Below are 25,721 nucleotides of genomic sequence, written 5' to 3'. Positions count from 1 at the left end.
TGGAAACTTCATGATGGAAGACAATTACTTAATAAAATGTGCTTATTAGAAAAATATTAGAACACATGCATTAGAAAACCCACTGGGGTACTCAAGCTTTGTGTGATCATTAAGGAACTATGGGTGTACTGCGATTTTGGAGTAGCAGAGCAAGTAATTGAAAGATGCTTAATTTGCCAAAGGATAAATAAAAAGGTGATGAGAAAAACAAGATTAGGAGATCGTGAGTTAGATCATCAACCATTTCAAAGTATCAAAGCAGAAGTTTAGATTTGCTAGGCTCTGGATTTATTTGTTAAAAAACCCATTTAATCTAGAAGAGAATATGCCATATGTTAGGAGATTTTAGGAGAATACAAATCTCTAAATTATCAGAAACATATGAGAAAAAACAGGAAAAGGAAAAGATGAAGTAAGAGGGAGGGGAGCAGGAGGAAAAATCAGAAAGAGAGTGGGATCCTCTGCAGGTCTTGTCCCCTCCGTTCACGGCCCAGGCGCCTGTCCCGGGTCCCGGCTCGCTGCCCGCCTCAGCTCCGCCTGCCCCGGTTTCCATCCCAGGTGCGGCCTCACTGCCCAGGGCAGCTCCACCTGCCCCGGCGCTGTCGCTCAATTTGTGTGCCCTGCTCCCACTGCCTGGCCCGCGGCCGCTCTGCCGGCCATGCTGGGGAAGATGGGGGTTGCTCTGTCCTGCCGCCTGCTCCGAGGTCACCGCGCCCACCGCACCCAGGGGGGGGTCCCAGCCATCCCATCCCCGGCTGCCCTGCCCGTGCCACCTGCGCTGGGCACCGCCGCTGCTGCCGGGCTCTCCCACCTGCCTTTGCTCTGCCGGCAGCTGCCGGATCAGCCGCCATCAGCCATGTGGGGGCTGCCCATGCTCCACCTCGGGCTCCACGGGAAGATCCCCCTCTGCCGATTCCGGCAGCAGACCCTGCCCACACTCCCACCCAGACTCGGCGGGATATCCTCCCCTGACCCCGTCCTGCTCTGAGTTACATCCCCTTGGTAACCACAGCTGCGGCTGTTCAGGGAAACTCTCTCTCTCTAGAGGAAGCACCTTATCAAAACACTAGGAGCTCAGTTAAAAGGCAGCCCTCTCCAAATTCTGTCTCAAAACACGGGAGAAAGGCTATAGAAGGTAAAAAAGTGAAAGAGTTAGATGAAGGGATTGCTCTATTTCCGTTCAGAGAGGTTCCCATGGGAGGGATGCGCTGCCCCGCCCCGCGGGAGCCACCAGCGCCCCTGCCGGCCATGCCCAGAACTGCACACAAGGGAAAAGCGCCGCAGCCCAAAGGCCGGGACTGGGTCCGGGCTCTGTTTGCTGTCAGTGCCGCAGCTGTTGGTGTTTGTTTGCTTTATTATACACACTAGCAAAGAACCGGTATTCCTATTCCCATATCTTTGCTTGAGACCACCTTGATTTCACTGGTCTAAAAATTAAGAGGGAGGGGGTTTGCATTTTCCATTCAAAGAGAGGCTTTTTCTGCCTTCCCGAGCAGACACCTCTCTTGTAAAGCAAGACAAGCACCCACAGGCACTGAGGGGGGCTGCAGGAGGGGCACAAGAAGGCCCTGCAGCACTTGGGCACAAAGGCACAGCAGGTGAGTGCAAGAAGGGAGCAGCAAAAGGCCAAGCTGAAGGCAAAGGCCAGGGCACAGTTCCTACAGCCCCTGAGGGATCAACCCCAGGGCCCAAGGGGGCCCCAGCACCCAGGGCACGGCTCGGCCACAAGCACCTGGCAGAGGCATTGCCCTCCTCGGCAGGGGAGAGCCCACCCAAACAGCCCCTGGCAAGGAACCAGGGCTCCAGCTGCAGGGCACAAGGACACTGCAAGCACAGACAGCAGCACCCTCAGGACCAGCAAGTCCACCCCTTGATGGACATGGATTGGCAGGGCTGTCACAGCTCCCATCACACCAGGGACCTTCCACAGTGCAGCCCTTGAGAACATTCAGGGTGGGTCAGCATTGAGAGGAGGCATTTCCTGATGGACACAGGGGCCTCTCAATCCATTCGGAATCTTAGACCTAAGGGGGGAAAATGCTAATATTATGTTTCCTTTGTGAGGGGATAAGTGGGAAAGACGTATGGTTTTATTCAATCACGATTAGTATACCCAGAAGATGGGTTTGAAATGCATGAATTTTTACTTGCTTTTGCTATCATGATTCACTGGGAAGGGATTTGATCACTAAACTCGTAATACAAATTAATATTATAAAAAGGGGTAACTGTTATGAACAAAAATTCGGGTAATATTTTTTTGTGAGAAAAAGTTACAAAAAGCAGCCAGACCACGGGTAGCTGCTGAAGTTCTTTGTGTTTTGTTATTGTAATCACGAGTCGTTGTGGCTAATCGCTCCTTTTGTATCAGCAGAGCCTCGCCCGAGGCTAAGTTGTACCTTTCCCAGAAGGGTGGGAACCTTCCCGAACAGTAGAAGAGACCTGAGAAGGTGGGGGGGGCTATGCAAAGTGACTCCAAGACCACAATGCAGCATGGGTCCCCCGGTGTACAGAGAAGACCCCAAAACGACGAGCCACCTAAGAGTTGAGAGACTAGAGTGATGTCTAGACGTAAAGAGCCGAATGCTGAACCTGCAGAGATGCAAAACACCTTCAGAGCCTCTCGCCCTGACCACGAGAGACGACCCCGGTGGTGAGACCAGGCTGACTGAGCCGGCAAAGGTACCATCTGACGGGATCAGCAGGCCCTAAAGGCTCCCACGAGGACGTGATCCCCAGCTCTGCCCCTAGTGGACAGAGCTGCGCATATCCTCCTTTTCTGAGTCGCCTTGGGAGAGACGACGGAGACTGCAGACGCGTCGAGCCGCCCAATCCTGAGCTGATCACTTTTAATAAAGGCATTAAACAGGAGAAGAAGTCTCCTGGCCCCTTTTTTGTTTATTTCAGCTGGGGGCGCTTGTCCGGAATAGCCACGCCGCAAGAGGACTCAGGACTGGCCATCTTGGATCTTCAGAGGACAGCTGGCTACCAGGACCAAGAGGGACCGGCTCAGGACAGCGACGCAGAGGAGCACCGGAGCACCGGACTGGTGAGAAATCCGGTGGCGGGAGTGGGAGACGTGCGCATGTGTGTGTGAGTGAGACGAGGGCCGGCAGCCGGACCTTCGAAGTGAGAGGGACCCCTCAGTACTGCGTTTCCGGATTTTCGCGAGAAAACCGGCCAGGATCAGGGGGAAGCGAGTGGACTCAGTGTGAGTGAAGCCGTCTCCCAAGGGGGAACAAAGGGCCCCCCCACTCCGGGCGTGCGGAGTGAATTACTGTGTATGAGTGGCACGCACCCCAAAGTCCTGACAAAGGGAGGTCAGGCACTTTTGTAAGTCTCCAGAAGGATTCGCGTAAGATTTGTCAGTCCCGAGAAGGATTCGGGTGTTTTCGCAAGCCCTGCAGGCAAAGTAAGTCCTGACAAAGGGAGTCAGGCACAAACCCCAGCGAAGGAGGCTGTGGTTTGCTTTTAAGTCCTGATACGGTGATGCCTAAAAATTGGCGAGTTAGGCAAACTAAAAATCAGGCAGTTGTTTCTCCTGACTGAGGGAGTCAGGCACGACCCGGATTCTTGGCCGAGGCATCGTGTGTTCAAGTCCCGATAGATATAAGACCTGACGAAAGTTGGGCAATCAAGAGATTGGGCAGTTGTTTCAGTATAAAGTCCTGAGCATCAGGCAGAAATTTGAAGTTCAGTGGAGGAGGCTGAAGCTCCTCAAACAAGGTTTTTTTGAAACTACCGGTCAGTTGAGGCACCTTTGAGACTTTGTTATTGAGACCTGAAAAATGGGATGTTGTAATAGTAAAAAGACCGGCAAGAGACTGAGGTATGTACATCCCACTAGTCCCTTAGGAGAACTGTTAGAAAAATGGGATTCTATAGAGGCCACGGAGGGATTAGATAAAGTGAAAATGATCCATTATTGTATGGAAGTCTGGCCAGAATTAGAGGTGCAAGGAGGATGGCCTTGGTGTGGGACAAAGGATAAGTGGATGTGCCAACAATTAAATAATTATCTGACAGCTCGAGGAGATACTGATCCTGAGCAATTACTGTATATATCTTGCTGGGTAAAGAGCGCTATTGGGGATGAAGGGGTGCGAATTTGTAAGGTACAGAGGAAGAAAGAAGGGAATGAAGGAGGGGATGATAGAACTAGTAAAAGATGGGACCCCCTGGATTATTTGCCTCCTTCTGCCCCTCCACCTTATAATCCTCTTCTACAAGCACCTCAAATGGCAGGTCCGGTTCCTCCCCCGGCTGCCATCCCACTACCACCTGCTCAAATTCCTCCTTCTACCTCTTCAGCTTCCGCTATGATAAACCCAGTATCTCCTCCAACCACTCCCTCACCACCCCCTTCAGCTCCTCCAGTTCCTTCTGCATCACCACAAGCGCCTACTCCACCTGCTGCATTCTCCACCCCTTCTCCAGCTCCGCTTAATATTCACTCAGGCTCTTCTCCCCCTCCTATTGCTGTCCCTTTACCTCCTCCTAGTTGGGACACAAATGCCTCCTTGCCCGATAAACAGCCATCAGCAAATACACCTGCTGATGGGCAGAATGTTCACGGTAACCCAGAGATCCCTCAAAGTAGTTTGGCATCTGAAGATGGGCCGTACTGTAGCACCAGATCCAAGACCTCCAAGGCGGAGAGACTCTTTCCCCTCAGAGAGGTTCCTATGGGAGGAGTAGCGGGAGGTGTTGGCTTTGTGAATGCTCCCCTAACTGCTTCTGAGGTGAGAGGATTCAAGAAAGAGTTGGGGCATTTAGTGGAGGACCCAGTGGGCATAGCCAACCAAGTGGAACAATTTCTAGGTCCAAATATCTACACTTGGGGGGAGATGAATTCCATCCTGAGTATATTATTTTCCCCAGAAGAGGTCCGGATGATAAGGGCGGCTGGCATAAGAATATGGGAGAAAGATAACAGTCCAGGACCCCAGGTGCCAACAGGTGAACAGAAATTGCCACTAACGGAGCCCAGCTGGAACCCTAACCAGGAGGAGGGGAGGAAGGCCATGAGGGAATATAGGTCTTTGATGATACGGGGGATCAAAGAGTCAGTTCCCAAAGGAACTAACACCCAATTGGCATTTGAGGGTGCACAAGAGAAGGATGAAGCTCCTGCTGCTTGGCTAAATCGCCTAAGGCGGAACTTCCAGTTGTATTCTAAAATAGACACAGACACCCCAGAAGGTCAAATGCTGTTAAAAGTCCAATTTGTTACCAAATCTTGGCCTGATATAAGGAGAAAACTGGAAAAGATGGAAGATTGGCAAGAGAAGGACATTAATGAGTTGTTAAGAGAAGCATTGAAGGTGTATTTAAGGAGGGAGGAAGAAAAAGCAAAGGCCAAGGCTAAGATCATGGTTGCTGTAGCTAGAGAAAGTGCAGGGTGGGCGGGTCCACCACCAGGAGGAGGCAAGGATAGGCCAGTACTGTCAGGTGCAAGAGGGATGGAGACACCTCAAAGCCCTTTGAGAGAGCGACATTGCTATTACTGTGGAGAGCCAGGACACGTCAGGAGGTTTTGTAGAAAGCTTAGTCTCGATGCGGCAATAGCCAGGGAACAAGATAATTTAGGGAAGATCCTTAGAGGTGACGATTAGAAGGTCAGGGGCTTTACACTATAGGGGACCCGATGCAACATCTAGAAGAGCCCCTTGGTAAACTTTGAGGTGGGACCCCTAAATGAAGAATTTGAATTTTTGAGTAGATACAGGAGCAGATAAGTCCTGTCTCAACAAAGTACTAAGAAGTATAGTATAGTATAGTATAGTGAAAAAACATCTGAAGTTAGACAAAAAAACAGCTAGGTAGAAAGGGTATCCAGTAGCACCAAAACTGGCCAGTAATACTTTACTTGTAATAAATTATGTGAAAGTAAAAGGTACCTTTTTGTTGTCTTGTGTGTGTGAGAGTGAGTCACGAAGTCAGCCTCAACTTCCCGGGCAGGTGGGAAGGGGGCAGTGCAAGTGTGTGTATGTGTGACCTGCAAACCAGGCTTGTGTCCCCCGGGCGGGTGGGGGCTGTGGCCAAAGAGCGTGTGTGACCTGCAAACCAGACTAGTGCTCCCCAGATGTGTGAGGGAGCCCTAGCTGTAAGAGCGTGAGTGACACACAGACAGCCTCACAGGTGACTGTGCACCAGAGGCAACCAGAGTCAGGGCCCTTCCAAGAGGCCCAGGGATACTGAGACCTGTGGGCCAACCCCAGGGTGAGAGGGGGCTACAGGGACCTGTGATTTTCTAGCAATAATGATCCAGTTTGTGTCTTGAAGGTGTGAAGGAATGTGTGGGAGTGAATATAGACAAATTAGAATAGAGGTAATGTAGATTGTGCATTATAAGTTTTACCACATCTCCTTAGAGGGAAGTGTATTGTGTAGAAGAATGGTGTAAGAAAAAAACCCCAAAAATTTAAGTGTAAGGGGTTGAAAGAAATATTTAGGCTCTAAGTGAAAGTAAGAAACAGAAGCAAGAGATAAATAAGATCTTGAAAATAGAACAGAAAACCAGTGAATGAAATACACAGAGATATAAGGGAACAAAAATACTTTGGGAGTTAAGTTAGCTGAGAAATACAACTCCTTGCAAAATACAGAGTATGCAGAAGTTGATGAGAGAAACGTGCAAACTATGGAAAAAGAGAAATTAACCAATAGCATTGGACAGAGAAACTGAGTTTTGATAAAATCATTAAATAACAGACCATTAATGCCTGTGTTTGAAAGCCCGTTTCAGGTACTCTTCATTACTACTTCGACTGTGCAGACCAAAAAAAAAAGGTTGGACTTACATCACTCTCACCCCCTGGCATTGGACCAGGATTCAACACCAGGTTTTTTTCCTCTGGCACTCTGGCATTGGACTAGACTGCACCCCATTCTCCTCCTGGCATTAGACCAGGATTCAACATCAGGTTTTTTTTCCTCTGGCATTGGACCGGACTCCACCCCTTTCTCCTTCTGGCATTGGGCCAGACTCCCAGTTTTTCCCTCTGGCATTGGGCCAGAGTCCACACCACTCACCTCTGGGCACTGGATAAGGATTCATCTGCTTCACAAGCTAAATCACCTGAGTATACTGTGGTAAAAGGACCAAAGGATTTAAAGTTGACTCTCAGAAGGAAGAGTCAAATAGACTGAACTGTGTGGGAAAAAATTGGTATCAAGAGTTCTAATATTGCTTAAAATGTTTCAAAACTGTTCTGTGTAAACTATGTTGGTAAAAAGTTTAAGACTGTAAATAAGAAATTCTGATTAAGTTCCTTAATTGAGTTCTAAAGACTCCAGGTTAATCCTCTACAGAACACTCCCCTGGGAGGGGAAACCAAAATTGGTAGGGAACAGACCAAGAGAGGTTTAACCAGAGAAGCGGGTAGAAGGGACTCTAAAGAGCTTGGAAGCTTTTCCTCAGTAAAATTCCCCAAGAGGCAAGGCCGGGTGGGCAAGCTGTGCAAGATGACCCATACCGGACTCTTGGGAAGGGTAGTACTGATGGCTCTAATTGCTGGTGGTGCTCAGGGGAGCCCAGCTGAGCCATGCTGTGAATGCTACCAACCCCTCTATGAGGAGGAAGTGAGCTCCTTGTCGAGAGTCCACATCAGTTCTAACCCTGATTGTGTTAACCCCTCCCAATTGGTCCTTTATCAGAAAAATAAGAGAGTGTATTGGAGAGCACACAATACTGCCACTTCTAGGCAGCCACTCCTAGGAGAGTGTACTGTAGGGGAAGCCTGGTTGTGCTTTGAATGTGATGCTGCTGAAACAAGCTCAGCAGATCTAGTAAAAAGTAAAGAAATGGTGAAAATAGTAAGAAAAATTGTTTGTTACAAGTATTTATATAAGTGTACTGGAAAGGAGATCAACCCCTTTTGGAACACATTTCAGGGGAGCCCAAAATCCCTAAGTTTGATCTCATCTGGCAACTGCATTGCTAGAGTGATAAAACCAATTCTCTTATTACCCAAAGAAACTGGATCAAATTTGGGAGTTCCTATATATAATGATTTGGGAGAAAATAAACAGAACCGGGAAAGTGAAATAGAAATTGAGAAAATCCAAAATTGTAAAAGCCAAATTCGGACCCCAATACCTATGTTAAACAAAGTCATCAGGCTCCAGGCAGTATAAAAAATAAAGAATTCGATTATTAGGAACATTTCAAATGAAATAAAAAGATTAGCATGTGTAAATAATCAAGATCAAACTCCTACACTTGATCCCAGTGGGTGGGAGATTTTCAAAAAGGATGTATGGGAAAAGGTAGTTTTTCTCACTGTGTGTGTACTTGGAGGATTGCTTTTTTTACTATGCTTATTTATCTGTTTTAGTAGAATAGTACTTGCCGTGCAGACCAACCTGAAGAAACCAAGGAAAGTAACAAGGTTTAGTAACCATGATTACCAAAGTGCACAAGAGATTTATAGTAGATTCAAAACAAAAAAATTGTGAGTTGATGCGAGCTTGGAATTTAAGCTCGATCAAAGAAAAAGAGGGGGGACTGTTATGAACAAAAATTCGGGTAATATTTTTTTGTGAGAAAAAGTTACAAAAAGCAGCCAGACCACGGGTAGCTGCTGAAGTTCTTTGTGTTTTGTTATTGTAATCACGAGTCGTTGTGGCTAATCGCTCCTTTTGTATCAGCAGAGCCTCGCCCGAGGCTAAGTTGTACCTTTCCCAGAAGGGTGGGAACCTTCCCGAACAGTAGAAGAGACCTGAGAAGGTGGGGGGGGCTATGCAAAGTGACTCCAAGACCACAATGCAGCATGGGTCCCCCGGTGTACAGAGAAGACCCCAAAACGACGAGCCACCTAAGAGTTGAGAGACTAGAGTGATGTCTAGACGTAAAGAGCCGAATGCTGAACCTGCAGAGATGCAAAACACCTTCAGAGCCTCTCGCCCTGACCACGAGAGACGACCCCGGTGGTGAGACCAGGCTGACTGAGCCGGCAAAGGTACCATCTGACGGGATCAGCAGGCCCTAAAGGCTCCCACGAGGACGTGATCCCCAGCTCTGCCCCTAGTGGACAGAGCTGCGCATATCCTCCTTTTCTGAGTCGCCTTGGGAGAGACGACGGAGACTGCAGACGCGTCGAGCCGCCCAATCCTGAGCTGATCACTTTTAATAAAGGCATTAAACAGGAGAAGAAGTCTCCTGGCCCCTTTTTTGTTTATTTCAGCTGGGGGCGCTTGTCCGGAATAGCCACGCCGCAAGAGGACTCAGGACTGGCCATCTTGGATCTTCAGAGGACAGCTGGCTACCAGGACCAAGAGGGACCGGCTCAGGACAGCGACGCAGAGGAGCACCGGAGCACCGGACTGGTGAGAAATCCGGTGGCGGGAGTGGGAGACGTGCGCATGTGTGTGTGAGTGAGACGAGGGCCGGCAGCCGGACCTTCGAAGTGAGAGGGACCCCTCAGTACTGCGTTTCCGGATTTTCGCGAGAAAACCGGCCAGGATCAGGGGGAAGCGAGTGGACTCAGTGTGAGTGAAGCCGTCTCCCAAGGGGGAACAAAGGGCCCCCCCACTCCGGGCGTGCGGAGTGAATTACTGTGTATGAGTGGCACGCACCCCAAAGTCCTGACAAAGGGAGGTCAGGCACTTTTGTAAGTCTCCAGAAGGATTCGCGTAAGATTTGTCAGTCCCGAGAAGGATTCGGGTGTTTTCGCAAGCCCTGCAGGCAAAGTAAGTCCTGACAAAGGGAGTCAGGCACAAACCCCAGCGAAGGAGGCTGTGGTTTGCTTTTAAGTCCTGATACGGTGATGCCTAAAAATTGGCGAGTTAGGCAAACTAAAAATCAGGCAGTTGTTTCTCCTGACTGAGGGAGTCAGGCACGACCCGGATTCTTGGCCGAGGCATCGTGTGTTCAAGTCCCGATAGATATAAGACCTGACGAAAGTTGGGCAATCAAGAGATTGGGCAGTTGTTTCAGTATAAAGTCCTGAGCATCAGGCAGAAATTTGAAGTTCAGTGGAGGAGGCTGAAGCTCCTCAAACAAGGTTTTTTTGAAACTACCGGTCAGTTGAGGCACCTTTGAGACTTTGTTATTGAGACCTGAAAAATGGGATGTTGTAATAGTAAAAAGACCGGCAAGAGACTGAGGTATGTACATCCCACTAGTCCCTTAGGAGAACTGTTAGAAAAATGGGATTCTATAGAGGCCACGGAGGGATTAGATAAAGTGAAAATGATCCATTATTGTATGGAAGTCTGGCCAGAATTAGAGGTGCAAGGAGGATGGCCTTGGTGTGGGACAAAGGATAAGTGGATGTGCCAACAATTAAATAATTATCTGACAGCTCGAGGAGATACTGATCCTGAGCAATTACTGTATATATCTTGCTGGGTAAAGAGCGCTATTGGGGATGAAGGGGTGCGAATTTGTAAGGTACAGAGGAAGAAAGAAGGGAATGAAGGAGGGGATGATAGAACTAGTAAAAGATGGGACCCCCTGGATTATTTGCCTCCTTCTGCCCCTCCACCTTATAATCCTCTTCTACAAGCACCTCAAATGGCAGGTCCGGTTCCTCCCCCGGCTGCCATCCCACTACCACCTGCTCAAATTCCTCCTTCTACCTCTTCAGCTTCCGCTATGATAAACCCAGTATCTCCTCCAACCACTCCCTCACCACCCCCTTCAGCTCCTCCAGTTCCTTCTGCATCACCACAAGCGCCTACTCCACCTGCTGCATTCTCCACCCCTTCTCCAGCTCCGCTTAATATTCACTCAGGCTCTTCTCCCCCTCCTATTGCTGTCCCTTTACCTCCTCCTAGTTGGGACACAAATGCCTCCTTGCCCGATAAACAGCCATCAGCAAATACACCTGCTGATGGGCAGAATGTTCACGGTAACCCAGAGATCCCTCAAAGTAGTTTGGCATCTGAAGATGGGCCGTACTGTAGCACCAGATCCAAGACCTCCAAGGCGGAGAGACTCTTTCCCCTCAGAGAGGTTCCTATGGGAGGAGTAGCGGGAGGTGTTGGCTTTGTGAATGCTCCCCTAACTGCTTCTGAGGTGAGAGGATTCAAGAAAGAGTTGGGGCATTTAGTGGAGGACCCAGTGGGCATAGCCAACCAAGTGGAACAATTTCTAGGTCCAAATATCTACACTTGGGGGGAGATGAATTCCATCCTGAGTATATTATTTTCCCCAGAAGAGGTCCGGATGATAAGGGCGGCTGGCATAAGAATATGGGAGAAAGATAACAGTCCAGGACCCCAGGTGCCAACAGGTGAACAGAAATTGCCACTAACGGAGCCCAGCTGGAACCCTAACCAGGAGGAGGGGAGGAAGGCCATGAGGGAATATAGGTCTTTGATGATACGGGGGATCAAAGAGTCAGTTCCCAAAGGAACTAACACCCAATTGGCATTTGAGGGTGCACAAGAGAAGGATGAAGCTCCTGCTGCTTGGCTAAATCGCCTAAGGCGGAACTTCCAGTTGTATTCTAAAATAGACACAGACACCCCAGAAGGTCAAATGCTGTTAAAAGTCCAATTTGTTACCAAATCTTGGCCTGATATAAGGAGAAAACTGGAAAAGATGGAAGATTGGCAAGAGAAGGACATTAATGAGTTGTTAAGAGAAGCATTGAAGGTGTATTTAAGGAGGGAGGAAGAAAAAGCAAAGGCCAAGGCTAAGATCATGGTTGCTGTAGCTAGAGAAAGTGCAGGGTGGGCGGGTCCACCACCAGGAGGAGGCAAGGATAGGCCAGTACTGTCAGGTGCAAGAGGGATGGAGACACCTCAAAGCCCTTTGAGAGAGCGACATTGCTATTACTGTGGAGAGCCAGGACACGTCAGGAGGTTTTGTAGAAAGCTTAGTCTCGATGCGGCAATAGCCAGGGAACAAGATAATTTAGGGAAGATCCTTAGAGGTGACGATTAGAAGGTCAGGGGCTTTACACTATAGGGGACCCGATGCAACATCTAGAAGAGCCCCTTGGTAAACTTTGAGGTGGGACCCCTAAATGAAGAATTTGAATTTTTGAGTAGATACAGGAGCAGATAAGTCCTGTCTCAACAAAGTACTAAGAAGTATAGTATAGTATAGTATAGTGAAAAAACATCTGAAGTTAGACAAAAAAACAGCTAGGTAGAAAGGGTATCCAGTAGCACCAAAACTGGCCAGTAATACTTTACTTGTAATAAATTATGTGAAAGTAAAAGGTACCTTTTTGTTGTCTTGTGTGTGTGAGAGTGAGTCACGAAGTCAGCCTCAACTTCCCGGGCAGGTGGGAAGGGGGCAGTGCAAGTGTGTGTATGTGTGACCTGCAAACCAGGCTTGTGTCCCCCGGGCGGGTGGGGGCTGTGGCCAAAGAGCGTGTGTGACCTGCAAACCAGACTAGTGCTCCCCAGATGTGTGAGGGAGCCCTAGCTGTAAGAGCGTGAGTGACACACAGACAGCCTCACAGGTGACTGTGCACCAGAGGCAACCAGAGTCAGGGCCCTTCCAAGAGGCCCAGGGATACTGAGACCTGTGGGCCAACCCCAGGGTGAGAGGGGGCTACAGGGACCTGTGATTTTCTAGCAATAATGATCCAGTTTGTGTCTTGAAGGTGTGAAGGAATGTGTGGGAGTGAATATAGACAAATTAGAATAGAGGTAATGTAGATTGTGCATTATAAGTTTTACCACATCTCCTTAGAGGGAAGTGTATTGTGTAGAAGAATGGTGTAAGAAAAAAACCCCAAAAATTTAAGTGTAAGGGGTTGAAAGAAATATTTAGGCTCTAAGTGAAAGTAAGAAACAGAAGCAAGAGATAAATAAGATCTTGAAAATAGAACAGAAAACCAGTGAATGAAATACACAGAGATATAAGGGAACAAAAATACTTTGGGAGTTAAGTTAGCTGAGAAATACAACTCCTTGCAAAATACAGAGTATGCAGAAGTTGATGAGAGAAACGTGCAAACTATGGAAAAAGAGAAATTAACCAATAGCATTGGACAGAGAAACTGAGTTTTGATAAAATCATTAAATAACAGACCATTAATGCCTGTGTTTGAAAGCCCGTTTCAGGTACTCTTCATTACTACTTCGACTGTGCAGACCAAAAAAAAAAGGTTGGACTTACATCACTCTCACCCCCTGGCATTGGACCAGGATTCAACACCAGGTTTTTTTCCTCTGGCACTCTGGCATTGGACTAGACTGCACCCCATTCTCCTCCTGGCATTAGACCAGGATTCAACATCAGGTTTTTTTTCCTCTGGCATTGGACCGGACTCCACCCCTTTCTCCTTCTGGCATTGGGCCAGACTCCCAGTTTTTCCCTCTGGCATTGGGCCAGAGTCCACACCACTCACCTCTGGGCACTGGATAAGGATTCATCTGCTTCACAAGCTAAATCACCTGAGTATACTGTGGTAAAAGGACCAAAGGATTTAAAGTTGACTCTCAGAAGGAAGAGTCAAATAGACTGAACTGTGTGGGAAAAAATTGGTATCAAGAGTTCTAATATTGCTTAAAATGTTTCAAAACTGTTCTGTGTAAACTATGTTGGTAAAAAGTTTAAGACTGTAAATAAGAAATTCTGATTAAGTTCCTTAATTGAGTTCTAAAGACTCCAGGTTAATCCTCTACAGAACACTCCCCTGGGAGGGGAAACCAAAATTGGTAGGGAACAGACCAAGAGAGGTTTAACCAGAGAAGCGGGTAGAAGGGACTCTAAAGAGCTTGGAAGCTTTTCCTCAGTAAAATTCCCCAAGAGGCAAGGCCGGGTGGGCAAGCTGTGCAAGATGACCCATACCGGACTCTTGGGAAGGGTAGTACTGATGGCTCTAATTGCTGGTGGTGCTCAGGGGAGCCCAGCTGAGCCATGCTGTGAATGCTACCAACCCCTCTATGAGGAGGAAGTGAGCTCCTTGTCGAGAGTCCACATCAGTTCTAACCCTGATTGTGTTAACCCCTCCCAATTGGTCCTTTATCAGAAAAATAAGAGAGTGTATTGGAGAGCACACAATACTGCCACTTCTAGGCAGCCACTCCTAGGAGAGTGTACTGTAGGGGAAGCCTGGTTGTGCTTTGAATGTGATGCTGCTGAAACAAGCTCAGCAGATCTAGTAAAAAGTAAAGAAATGGTGAAAATAGTAAGAAAAATTGTTTGTTACAAGTATTTATATAAGTGTACTGGAAAGGAGATCAACCCCTTTTGGAACACATTTCAGGGGAGCCCAAAATCCCTAAGTTTGATCTCATCTGGCAACTGCATTGCTAGAGTGATAAAACCAATTCTCTTATTACCCAAAGAAACTGGATCAAATTTGGGAGTTCCTATATATAATGATTTGGGAGAAAATAAACAGAACCGGGAAAGTGAAATAGAAATTGAGAAAATCCAAAATTGTAAAAGCCAAATTCGGACCCCAATACCTATGTTAAACAAAGTCATCAGGCTCCAGGCAGTATAAAAAATAAAGAATTCGATTATTAGGAACATTTCAAATGAAATAAAAAGATTAGCATGTGTAAATAATCAAGATCAAACTCCTACACTTGATCCCAGTGGGTGGGAGATTTTCAAAAAGGATGTATGGGAAAAGGTAGTTTTTCTCACTGTGTGTGTACTTGGAGGATTGCTTTTTTTACTATGCTTATTTATCTGTTTTAGTAGAATAGTACTTGCCGTGCAGACCAACCTGAAGAAACCAAGGAAAGTAACAAGGTTTAGTAACCATGATTACCAAAGTGCACAAGAGATTTATAGTAGATTCAAAACAAAAAAATTGTGAGTTGATGCGAGCTTGGAATTTAAGCTCGATCAAAGAAAAAGAGGGGGGACTGTTATGAACAAAAATTCGGGTAATATTTTTTTGTGAGAAAAAGTTACAAAAAGCAGCCAGACCACGGGTAGCTGCTGAAGTTCTTTGTGTTTTGTTATTGTAATCACGAGTCGTTGTGGCTAATCGCTCCTTTTGTATCAGCAGAGCCTCGCCCGAGGCTAAGTTGTACCTTTCCCAGAAGGGTGGGAACCTTCCCGAACAGTAGAAGAGACCTGAGAAGGTGGGGGGGGCTATGCAAAGTGACTCCAAGACCACAATGCAGCATGGGTCCCCCGGTGTACAGAGAAGACCCCAAAACGACGAGCCACCTAAGAGTTGAGAGACTAGAGTGATGTCTAGACGTAAAGAGCCGAATGCTGAACCTGCAGAGATGCAAAACACCTTCAGAGCCTCTCGCCCTGACCACGAGAGACGACCCCGGTGGTGAGACCAGGCTGACTGAGCCGGCAAAGGTACCATCTGACGGGATCAGCAGGCCCTAAAGGCTCCCACGAGGACGTGATCCCCAGCTCTGCCCCTAGTGGACAGAGCTGCGCATATCCTCCTTTTCTGAGTCGCCTTGGGAGAGACGACGGAGACTGCAGACGCGTCGAGCCGCCCAATCCTGAGCTGATCACTTTTAATAAAGGCATTAAACAGGAGAAGAAGTCTCCTGGCCCCTTTTTTGTTTATTTCAGCTGGGGGCGCTTGTCCGGAATAGCCACGCCGCAAGAGGACTCAGGACTGGCCATCTTGGATCTTCAGAGGACAGCTGGCTACCAGGACCAAGAGGGACCGGCTCAGGACAGCGACGCAGAGGAGCACCGGAGCACCGGACTGGTGAGAAATCCGGTGGCGGGAGTGGGAGACGTGCGCATGTGTGTGTGAGTGAGACGAGGGCCGGCAGCCGGACCTTCGAAGTGAGAGGGACCCCTCAGTACTGCGTTTCCGGATTTTCGCGAGAAAACCGGCCAGGATCAGGGGGAAGCGAGTGGACTCAGTGTGAGTGAAGCCGTCTCCCAAGGGGGAACAAAGGGCCCCCCCACTCCGGGCGTGCGGAGTGAATTACTGTGTATGAGTGGCACGCACCCCAAAGTCCTGACAAAGGGAGGTCAGGCACTTTTGTAAGTCTCCAGAAGGATTCGCGTAAGATTTGTCAGTCCCGAGAAGGATTCGGGTGTTTTCGCAAGCCCTGCAGGCAAAGTAAGTCCTGACAAAGGGAGTCAGGCACAAACCCCAGCGAAGGAGGCTGTGGTTTGCTTTTAAGTCCTGATACGGTGATGCCTAAAAATTGGCGAGTTAGGCAAACTAAAAATCAGGCAGTTGTTTCTCCTGACTGAGGGAGTCAGGCACGACCCGGATTCTTGGCCGAGGCATCGTGTGTTCAAGTCCCGATAGATATAAGACCTGACGAAAGTTGGGCAATCAAGAGATTGGGCAGTTGTTTCAGTATAAAGTCCTGAGCATCAGGCAGAAATTTGAAGTTCAGTGGAGGAGGCTGAAGCTCCTCAAACAAGGTTTTTTTGAAACTACCGGTCAGTTGAGGCACCTTTGAGACTTTGTTATTGAGACCTGAAAAATGGGATGTTGTAATAGTAAAAAGACCGGCAAGAGACTGAGGTATGTACATCCCACTAGTCCCTTAGGAGAACTGTTAGAAAAATGGGATTCTATAGAGGCCACGGAGGGATTAGATAAAGTGAAAATGATCCATTATTGTATGGAAGTCTGGCCAGAATTAGAGGTGCAAGGAGGATGGCCTTGGTGTGGGACAAAGGATAAGTGGATGTGCCAACAATTAAATAATTATCTGACAGCTCGAGGAGATACTGATCCTGAGCAATTACTGTATATATCTTGCTGGGTAAAGAGCGCTATTGGGGATGAAGGGGTGCGAATTTGTAAGGTACAGAGGAAGAAAGAAGGGAATGAAGGAGGGGATGATAGAACTAGTAAAAGATGGGACCCCCTGGATTATTTGCCTCCTTCTGCCCCTCCACCTTATAATCCTCTTCTACAAGCACCTCAAATGGCAGGTCCGGTTCCTCCCCCGGCTGCCATCCCACTACCACCTGCTCAAATTCCTCCTTCTACCTCTTCAGCTTCCGCTATGATAAACCCAGTATCTCCTCCAACCACTCCCTCACCACCCCCTTCAGCTCCTCCAGTTCCTTCTGCATCACCACAAGCGCCTACTCCACCTGCTGCATTCTCCACCCCTTCTCCAGCTCCGCTTAATATTCACTCAGGCTCTTCTCCCCCTCCTATTGCTGTCCCTTTACCTCCTCCTAGTTGGGACACAAATGCCTCCTTGCCCGATAAACAGCCATCAGCAAATACACCTGCTGATGGGCAGAATGTTCACGGTAACCCAGAGATCCCTCAAAGTAGTTTGGCATCTGAAGATGGGCCGTACTGTAGCACCAGATCCAAGACCTCCAAGGCGGAGAGACTCTTTCCCCTCAGAGAGGTTCCTATGGGAGGAGTAGCGGGAGGTGTTGGCTTTGTGAATGCTCCCCTAACTGCTTCTGAGGTGAGAGGATTCAAGAAAGAGTTGGGGCATTTAGTGGAGGACCCAGTGGGCATAGCCAACCAAGTGGAACAATTTCTAGGTCCAAATATCTACACTTGGGGGGAGATGAATTCCATCCTGAGTATATTATTTTCCCCAGAAGAGGTCCGGATGATAAGGGCGGCTGGCATAAGAATATGGGAGAAAGATAACAGTCCAGGACCCCAGGTGCCAACAGGTGAACAGAAATTGCCACTAACGGAGCCCAGCTGGAACCCTAACCAGGAGGAGGGGAGGAAGGCCATGAGGGAATATAGGTCTTTGATGATACGGGGGATCAAAGAGTCAGTTCCCAAAGGAACTAACACCCAATTGGCATTTGAGGGTGCACAAGAGAAGGATGAAGCTCCTGCTGCTTGGCTAAATCGCCTAAGGCGGAACTTCCAGTTGTATTCTAAAATAGACACAGACACCCCAGAAGGTCAAATGCTGTTAAAAGTCCAATTTGTTACCAAATCTTGGCCTGATATAAGGAGAAAACTGGAAAAGATGGAAGATTGGCAAGAGAAGGACATTAATGAGTTGTTAAGAGAAGCATTGAAGGTGTATTTAAGGAGGGAGGAAGAAAAAGCAAAGGCCAAGGCTAAGATCATGGTTGCTGTAGCTAGAGAAAGTGCAGGGTGGGCGGGTCCACCACCAGGAGGAGGCAAGGATAGGCCAGTACTGTCAGGTGCAAGAGGGATGGAGACACCTCAAAGCCCTTTGAGAGAGCGACATTGCTATTACTGTGGAGAGCCAGGACACGTCAGGAGGTTTTGTAGAAAGCTTAGTCTCGATGCGGCAATAGCCAGGGAACAAGATAATTTAGGGAAGATCCTTAGAGGTGACGATTAGAAGGTCAGGGGCTTTACACTATAGGGGACCCGATGCAACATCTAGAAGAGCCCCTTGGTAAACTTTGAGGTGGGACCCCTAAATGAAGAATTTGAATTTTTGAGTAGATACAGGAGCAGATAAGTCCTGTCTCAACAAAGTACTAAGAAGTATAGTATAGTATAGTATAGTGAAAAAACATCTGAAGTTAGACAAAAAAACAGCTAGGTAGAAAGGGTATCCAGTAGCACCAAAACTGGCCAGTAATACTTTACTTGTAATAAATTATGTGAAAGTAAAAGGTACCTTTTTGTTGTCTTGTGTGTGTGAGAGTGAGTCACGAAGTCAGCCTCAACTTCCCGGGCAGGTGGGAAGGGGGCAGTGCAAGTGTGTGTATGTGTGACCTGCAAACCAGGCTTGTGTCCCCCGGGCGGGTGGGGGCTGTGGCCAAAGAGCGTGTGTGACCTGCAAACCAGACTAGTGCTCCCCAGATGTGTGAGGGAGCCCTAGCTGTAAGAGCGTGAGTGACACACAGACAGCCTCACAGGTGACTGTGCACCAGAGGCAACCAGAGTCAGGGCCCTTCCAAGAGGCCCAGGGATACTGAGACCTGTGGGCCAACCCCAGGGTGAGAGGGGGCTACAGGGACCTGTGATTTTCTAGCAATAATGATCCAGTTTGTGTCTTGAAGGTGTGAAGGAATGTGTGGGAGTGAATATAGACAAATTAGAATAGAGGTAATGTAGATTGTGCATTATAAGTTTTACCACATCTCCTTAGAGGGAAGTGTATTGTGTAGAAGAATGGTGTAAGAAAAAAACCCCAAAAATTTAAGTGTAAGGGGTTGAAAGAAATATTTAGGCTCTAAGTGAAAGTAAGAAACAGAAGCAAGAGATAAATAAGATCTTGAAAATAGAACAGAAAACCAGTGAATGAAATACACAGAGATATAAGGGAACAAAAATACTTTGGGAGTTAAGTTAGCTGAGAAATACAACTCCTTGCAAAATACAGAGTATGCAGAAGTTGATGAGAGAAACGTGCAAACTATGGAAAAAGAGAAATTAACCAATAGCATTGGACAGAGAAACTGAGTTTTGATAAAATCATTAAATAACAGACCATTAATGCCTGTGTTTGAAAGCCCGTTTCAGGTACTCTTCATTACTACTTCGACTGTGCAGACCAAAAAAAAAAGGTTGGACTTACATCACTCTCACCCCCTGGCATTGGACCAGGATTCAACACCAGGTTTTTTTCCTCTGGCACTCTGGCATTGGACTAGACTGCACCCCATTCTCCTCCTGGCATTAGACCAGGATTCAACATCAGGTTTTTTTTCCTCTGGCATTGGACCGGACTCCACCCCTTTCTCCTTCTGGCATTGGGCCAGACTCCCAGTTTTTCCCTCTGGCATTGGGCCAGAGTCCACACCACTCACCTCTGGGCACTGGATAAGGATTCATCTGCTTCACAAGCTAAATCACCTGAGTATACTGTGGTAAAAGGACCAAAGGATTTAAAGTTGACTCTCAGAAGGAAGAGTCAAATAGACTGAACTGTGTGGGAAAAAATTGGTATCAAGAGTTCTAATATTGCTTAAAATGTTTCAAAACTGTTCTGTGTAAACTATGTTGGTAAAAAGTTTAAGACTGTAAATAAGAAATTCTGATTAAGTTCCTTAATTGAGTTCTAAAGACTCCAGGTTAATCCTCTACAGAACACTCCCCTGGGAGGGGAAACCAAAATTGGTAGGGAACAGACCAAGAGAGGTTTAACCAGAGAAGCGGGTAGAAGGGACTCTAAAGAGCTTGGAAGCTTTTCCTCAGTAAAATTCCCCAAGAGGCAAGGCCGGGTGGGCAAGCTGTGCAAGATGACCCATACCGGACTCTTGGGAAGGGTAGTACTGATGGCTCTAATTGCTGGTGGTGCTCAGGGGAGCCCAGCTGAGCCATGCTGTGAATGCTACCAACCCCTCTATGAGGAGGAAGTGAGCTCCTTGTCGAGAGTCCACATCAGTTCTAACCCTGATTGTGTTAACCCCTCCCAATTGGTCCTTTATCAGAAAAATAAGAGAGTGTATTGGAGAGCACACAATACTGCCACTTCTAGGCAGCCACTCCTAGGAGAGTGTACTGTAGGGGAAGCCTGGTTGTGCTTTGAATGTGATGCTGCTGAAACAAGCTCAGCAGATCTAGTAAAAAGTAAAGAAATGGTGAAAATAGTAAGAAAAATTGTTTGTTACAAGTATTTATATAAGTGTACTGGAAAGGAGATCAACCCCTTTTGGAACACATTTCAGGGGAGCCCAAAATCCCTAAGTTTGATCTCATCTGGCAACTGCATTGCTAGAGTGATAAAACCAATTCTCTTATTACCCAAAGAAACTGGATCAAATTTGGGAGTTCCTATATATAATGATTTGGGAGAAAATAAACAGAACCGGGAAAGTGAAATAGAAATTGAGAAAATCCAAAATTGTAAAAGCCAAATTCGGACCCCAATACCTATGTTAAACAAAGTCATCAGGCTCCAGGCAGTATAAAAAATAAAGAATTCGATTATTAGGAACATTTCAAATGAAATAAAAAGATTAGCATGTGTAAATAATCAAGATCAAACTCCTACACTTGATCCCAGTGGGTGGGAGATTTTCAAAAAGGATGTATGGGAAAAGGTAGTTTTTCTCACTGTGTGTGTACTTGGAGGATTGCTTTTTTTACTATGCTTATTTATCTGTTTTAGTAGAATAGTACTTGCCGTGCAGACCAACCTGAAGAAACCAAGGAAAGTAACAAGGTTTAGTAACCATGATTACCAAAGTGCACAAGAGATTTATAGTAGATTCAAAACAAAAAAATTGTGAGTTGATGCGAGCTTGGAATTTAAGCTCGATCAAAGAAAAAGAGGGGGGACTGTTATGAACAAAAATTCGGGTAATATTTTTTTGTGAGAAAAAGTTACAAAAAGCAGCCAGACCACGGGTAGCTGCTGAAGTTCTTTGTGTTTTGTTATTGTAATCACGAGTCGTTGTGGCTAATCGCTCCTTTTGTATCAGCAGAGCCTCGCCCGAGGCTAAGTTGTACCTTTCCCAGAAGGGTGGGAACCTTCCCGAACAGTAGAAGAGACCTGAGAAGGTGGGGGGGGCTATGCAAAGTGACTCCAAGACCACAATGCAGCATGGGTCCCCCGGTGTACAGAGAAGACCCCAAAACGACGAGCCACCTAAGAGTTGAGAGACTAGAGTGATGTCTAGACGTAAAGAGCCGAATGCTGAACCTGCAGAGATGCAAAACACCTTCAGAGCCTCTCGCCCTGACCACGAGAGACGACCCCGGTGGTGAGACCAGGCTGACTGAGCCGGCAAAGGTACCATCTGACGGGATCAGCAGGCCCTAAAGGCTCCCACGAGGACGTGATCCCCAGCTCTGCCCCTAGTGGACAGAGCTGCGCATATCCTCCTTTTCTGAGTCGCCTTGGGAGAGACGACGGAGACTGCAGACGCGTCGAGCCGCCCAATCCTGAGCTGATCACTTTTAATAAAGGCATTAAACAGGAGAAGAAGTCTCCTGGCCCCTTTTTTGTTTATTTCAGTAACGAGGCTAGTTCTGTTGTACCACTGTGTCAAATGTCTGGCGAGGCCTATCTGAAGTGAACCCAGAAGTGTGGGCAGCTCCAGGGAAAGAGGGAAAATTAGATATGGAGCCTCTCCAATGCACTCTGAAGCCAGCAAGACAAGTGGTGTCTAACAGCAACACCCTGTTCCAGGGGAGGGAAGGAAGGGGAATCAGACGCAGCGCAGGTCACTGCCCCATGCTCAGCTCAACCCGCCCAGCTGTGGGTGCTTGTGAGAGCCTGGAGCTGAAATGCCCTGAGCAGGAAGGCTTCAATATCTTCTGCTGACACCATGGCACCTAACAGGGGGGCAAAAGCAATTCTCACTGCTTCAGCAACCACTGGAGCAGATATCAAGGGATATTCTCCCACAGGAAGCTGGGCTGGCACACAGCCTGCTCTGGCACTTTGCTGCTGCCAACACCCAGCCAGGACATCGGCTCCTGCCTAAGGAGTGCCAAGCAGCACCACTGGTGGCCAAGGGGCCCATGCCAAGTGTCCCTGAGGCCACAAACAGCCGCCAGCACAGCTCAACACGGGGGACCCCTCAGCCTGGCCTCAAGGGCTCTGAAGCCCCGCAGATTTGCACTTCCCGCCTGCAGCAGGACGATGGGAGGCCGCCCCTGAGCCTGCCCTGAAGGCAACGCAGCAGCAGCCAGGGCTCCACAGCGGGCCAAGCCCCTGCGCCTGCCCACAGATCCTCGCCTGGAATCCTCTGCAATCCTGGCCACCCTCCTCTGCCATCTCCAGCCACTGGGGCCAAGCCTTGCTGCCACTGCTGCAGCTTCAGCGCTGGCTGGGCCTGCACTGCCACAGCTGCTGGGGAACACCACGGCACAATTCCACTCTGGGGCTCACTGACACCCACACTCTGGGCTGCCTGCCATTGCACTGCTGCAAAATGCACCGATTTCGGTTCTTTTAAACCTTATTTCTCTACTCAGGCTTGGGTTTCTTTGCCTTGGGGAAATGAATTTTAAAGGTTTTATTTAAGTGGTGTTACACTGCTCCATGGAGATGAGTTTAACACCTGAACAGACTGGGAACAACCCAAAAGACACCCACAGAGATAACGACCAGCAACAAAACATCAACATTGCCCAGCAGCAGGAAGAGAAGCTTCATTCCAGGCAGCCTGCAGAGGAGCTTTAGAAATGCAAATGAACACTGCTGGGCAAAGCCTGGACAATGCACCTGGGTCTCTTGCCTGGGGCAGGAATTGGGCTGATTCCCTCTGCCCCTCACCCCAAGCTCTGCCTGCTGGCACTGATGGAATTTGCACAGCTCAAGGCAGAGCCCAGGGGGAGGATATCTGACCCTGCAACACAAACGGGTGAAGCTGCAAAGGGAAACAGCAAATGGAGAACGTTGGGAAAACTTCACTATAAATAAATGGGGGGGGAATCATCCCTCTGCCCACTCCAACATGTGCTGTCACTATCTGTGTTATGTAGGTTATATTAGAGCACTGGGGGTTTTTTGCTACCAAATATTCAGGGAAATAAGCTGGGAATCCAAGGATTTGATGATTTAGTTAGAGAAAAGCAGTCAATTGATGCAGCCCTGGCTGGAGAGAGTGGCCAAAAATAGGGAAAAGATGAATGGCCAGCAGAACAAATCCTACAACACCATGGACCAGGCCCTGGGAACCCGAACCAATTCATATCAGGAGCCACAGAGCCCATTTCTCATTTCAATGGCATCATTAGATTACAAGCTGCCCTCACAATAATAACCAACCAGACAGCTCCAGCTCCTGACCTTCCTGCCGACCAATCCACTGAAATGAGGAACACAATACTTAACCATGGGATGGGGTCAGATCATCTGTTAGCAGAAAAAGGAGGAGTTTGTGGAAAATTAAATGACTCAAGCTGCTGTTGGCAAAAAGATGAAAAAGGAAAAGTGGTGAATAAGATAACAAAGGAAAGAAGTAGCTCATGTACGGATTTAAACGCGGAAAGGATGGGAATGGGACACGGTTTTGTGGTTCCCTGGCAGACCATGGGTTAAATGAATGTTGTTTCGACTCTGATGTGCTACAGCAACTCTCATCTTTTTACCGTGCTCCACACCTTGAGAGTGCAGCTCATTCAGCAACTGAGCGAGGGGCCAGGGACTTGCAGATAAGGAAGTAACGGGCGAAACCACCAGCTTCAATAAATGTTACTAATTTACATGGGACTGCTGCTCACAGAAAGTCCCGCTAAATTCCTGAACTTCCAGAAGAACAAGGATTTAACAGAGCCATGAATATCGGCTGTTATACAAAAGTGGGGATGCACATTAACGAGGACATCCAGTTGGCGGATCGGGAGGTCTGAACCTTCCAAGTACCTCAGCCAGTGGGCAAAGGGAGAGGGAGATGAGGCTGGGAAAATGAGGATAAAAAGGAGGCTGCGAATTACAACAACGGCAGAGAGCGCACGGCAAATGCCGCACGGCCTCTCCCTCTGCTCAGCAATAAAGTCACTTTTACAGGACTCCTCTATCTCCTCTGGAAACAGAAACCTCCGGCCACGGGAATTTCCCCGCACAGCCCTGGGCACGGGGCAGCCCCCTCTGTTCCAGCCACAGCAACCGGGCCGAGCCAGCGCTGCTCCGCCAGCGGCTCCTGCCGAGGCAGCGGCCGCAAGGAGACCGCGGGCAGCCGCTCCCGCAGCGCCCTCACGCCAGCGGCAACACGCGCCGGACACGGCACAACGAACCCGCCCGAGCCCCCTGCCGCCCCCGAGGCCCGCAGCCAGCCCCGAGCCCCCGCACAACCCAGCGCGGCTCCCACCTGCGCTGCGGCCGCCTCCGAGCTTCGTCGCCGCCTCACCGCGCTCCGGCCGCTGCCGCCGCTCGCGGGTCCGCACACACGCTCCGACAATGGCGCCGCTGCCCAGCCACGGCCGCCCTCAGCCCGCCACCGAGACGCTGCTCCGCCCCGCTCCCACCAATCAGCGCGCCACAAACACGACTGACGGCACCATCGCCCAATCCCAGCCAGGGGCGGGCTCTGCACACGGCACAGCCCCGCCCCGCGCTCTCCGGGCCCCCCGGGCTGCGTGAGGGCAGAGCCGGAGCTGAGGAACAGCCCTGGAACGGGCCCGGGCCCGAGGGGATTGAGCTGAAAACACAAACAAACTTCTCCGCACCTCCCGCCACGGCTTTCCCGGCACTGCGGCTCCGGTGGCTCCGGCTGAGCGGGAAGCCCTGGAGCCTCACTTGTCCTGCCCCTAATTCGGAGCATCAGTGCATCGCTTTGATTCCCCCCAAAAAGGAAAAACCGCCCCAAACCGCTGTGGATGAGTGGGGGAGGGGAGACTCAGAGCAGGATCATGATAAGTGTGGTAAATAGGTATGATCCGTGCTGACAAAATAGAAACAGGAATTGATATTGATACAGTAATTAATATTTGGAAATAATAAAACAGTTAAAAGGTGTAATGCCAAGAAAGAAAGGGGAGGAGGGGTTCCATTCCCCCCCACTTTCCTGCAGATGTTCAAGGCAGGAAAAAGCAAGAGATAACAGTTACTAAAAATTAACAGAAAGTAAGGAAAATCTGGTTGGGTCCCTGGAAAATGCCCGCTATAATAAATTTATTGCTTTGATGCTAAAATGTAGTAGTATGTTAATTTTGGCTTACATTATACTGGCTTGGTGCGCATGTGTAACCCAAGGGTGAATTAAAGGACATCGAGGAAGAGGAGAGGCCTTCATCAGTGATGACCCCCAAAGACGGGTGTGACCACCAAACCGAGCGGTGGAGCATGCGCGGTAAAGGTGGTGATGAGGGCGGAGGTAGAAGTGTGATGATTCGAAAATGGGAGGAGATGGCATTGACACATGGCACAACAGGGGGAATTTTCCCTTGGCAAGCTCGCATGTGAGGTGGCACGGGTCCAAGGGCCCTGCGCTCCGTACCCCTCGCTGTTTGGTTTTTTTTTGCTAATGCGCTATTATT

At 48.5% G+C, this 25,721-nt stretch overlaps 1 pseudogene; it reads left to right on the top strand.

Annotated features, from left to right (window-relative positions):
- The window catches only part of LOC128945560 (uncharacterized), a 1,627,138-nt pseudogene that overhangs the window by 210,250 nt on the left and 1,391,167 nt on the right, over nucleotides 1–25,721 (top strand).

Source organism: Melozone crissalis, unplaced genomic scaffold (assembly GCF_028551555.1).
Source record: "Melozone crissalis strain CALT ecotype California unplaced genomic scaffold, PUWL_Pcris_2 ptg000066l_1, whole genome shotgun sequence".
NCBI lineage: Eukaryota > Metazoa > Chordata > Aves > Passeriformes > Passerellidae > Melozone > Melozone crissalis.
This window is presented reverse-complemented; position numbering and strand designations above follow the sequence as displayed.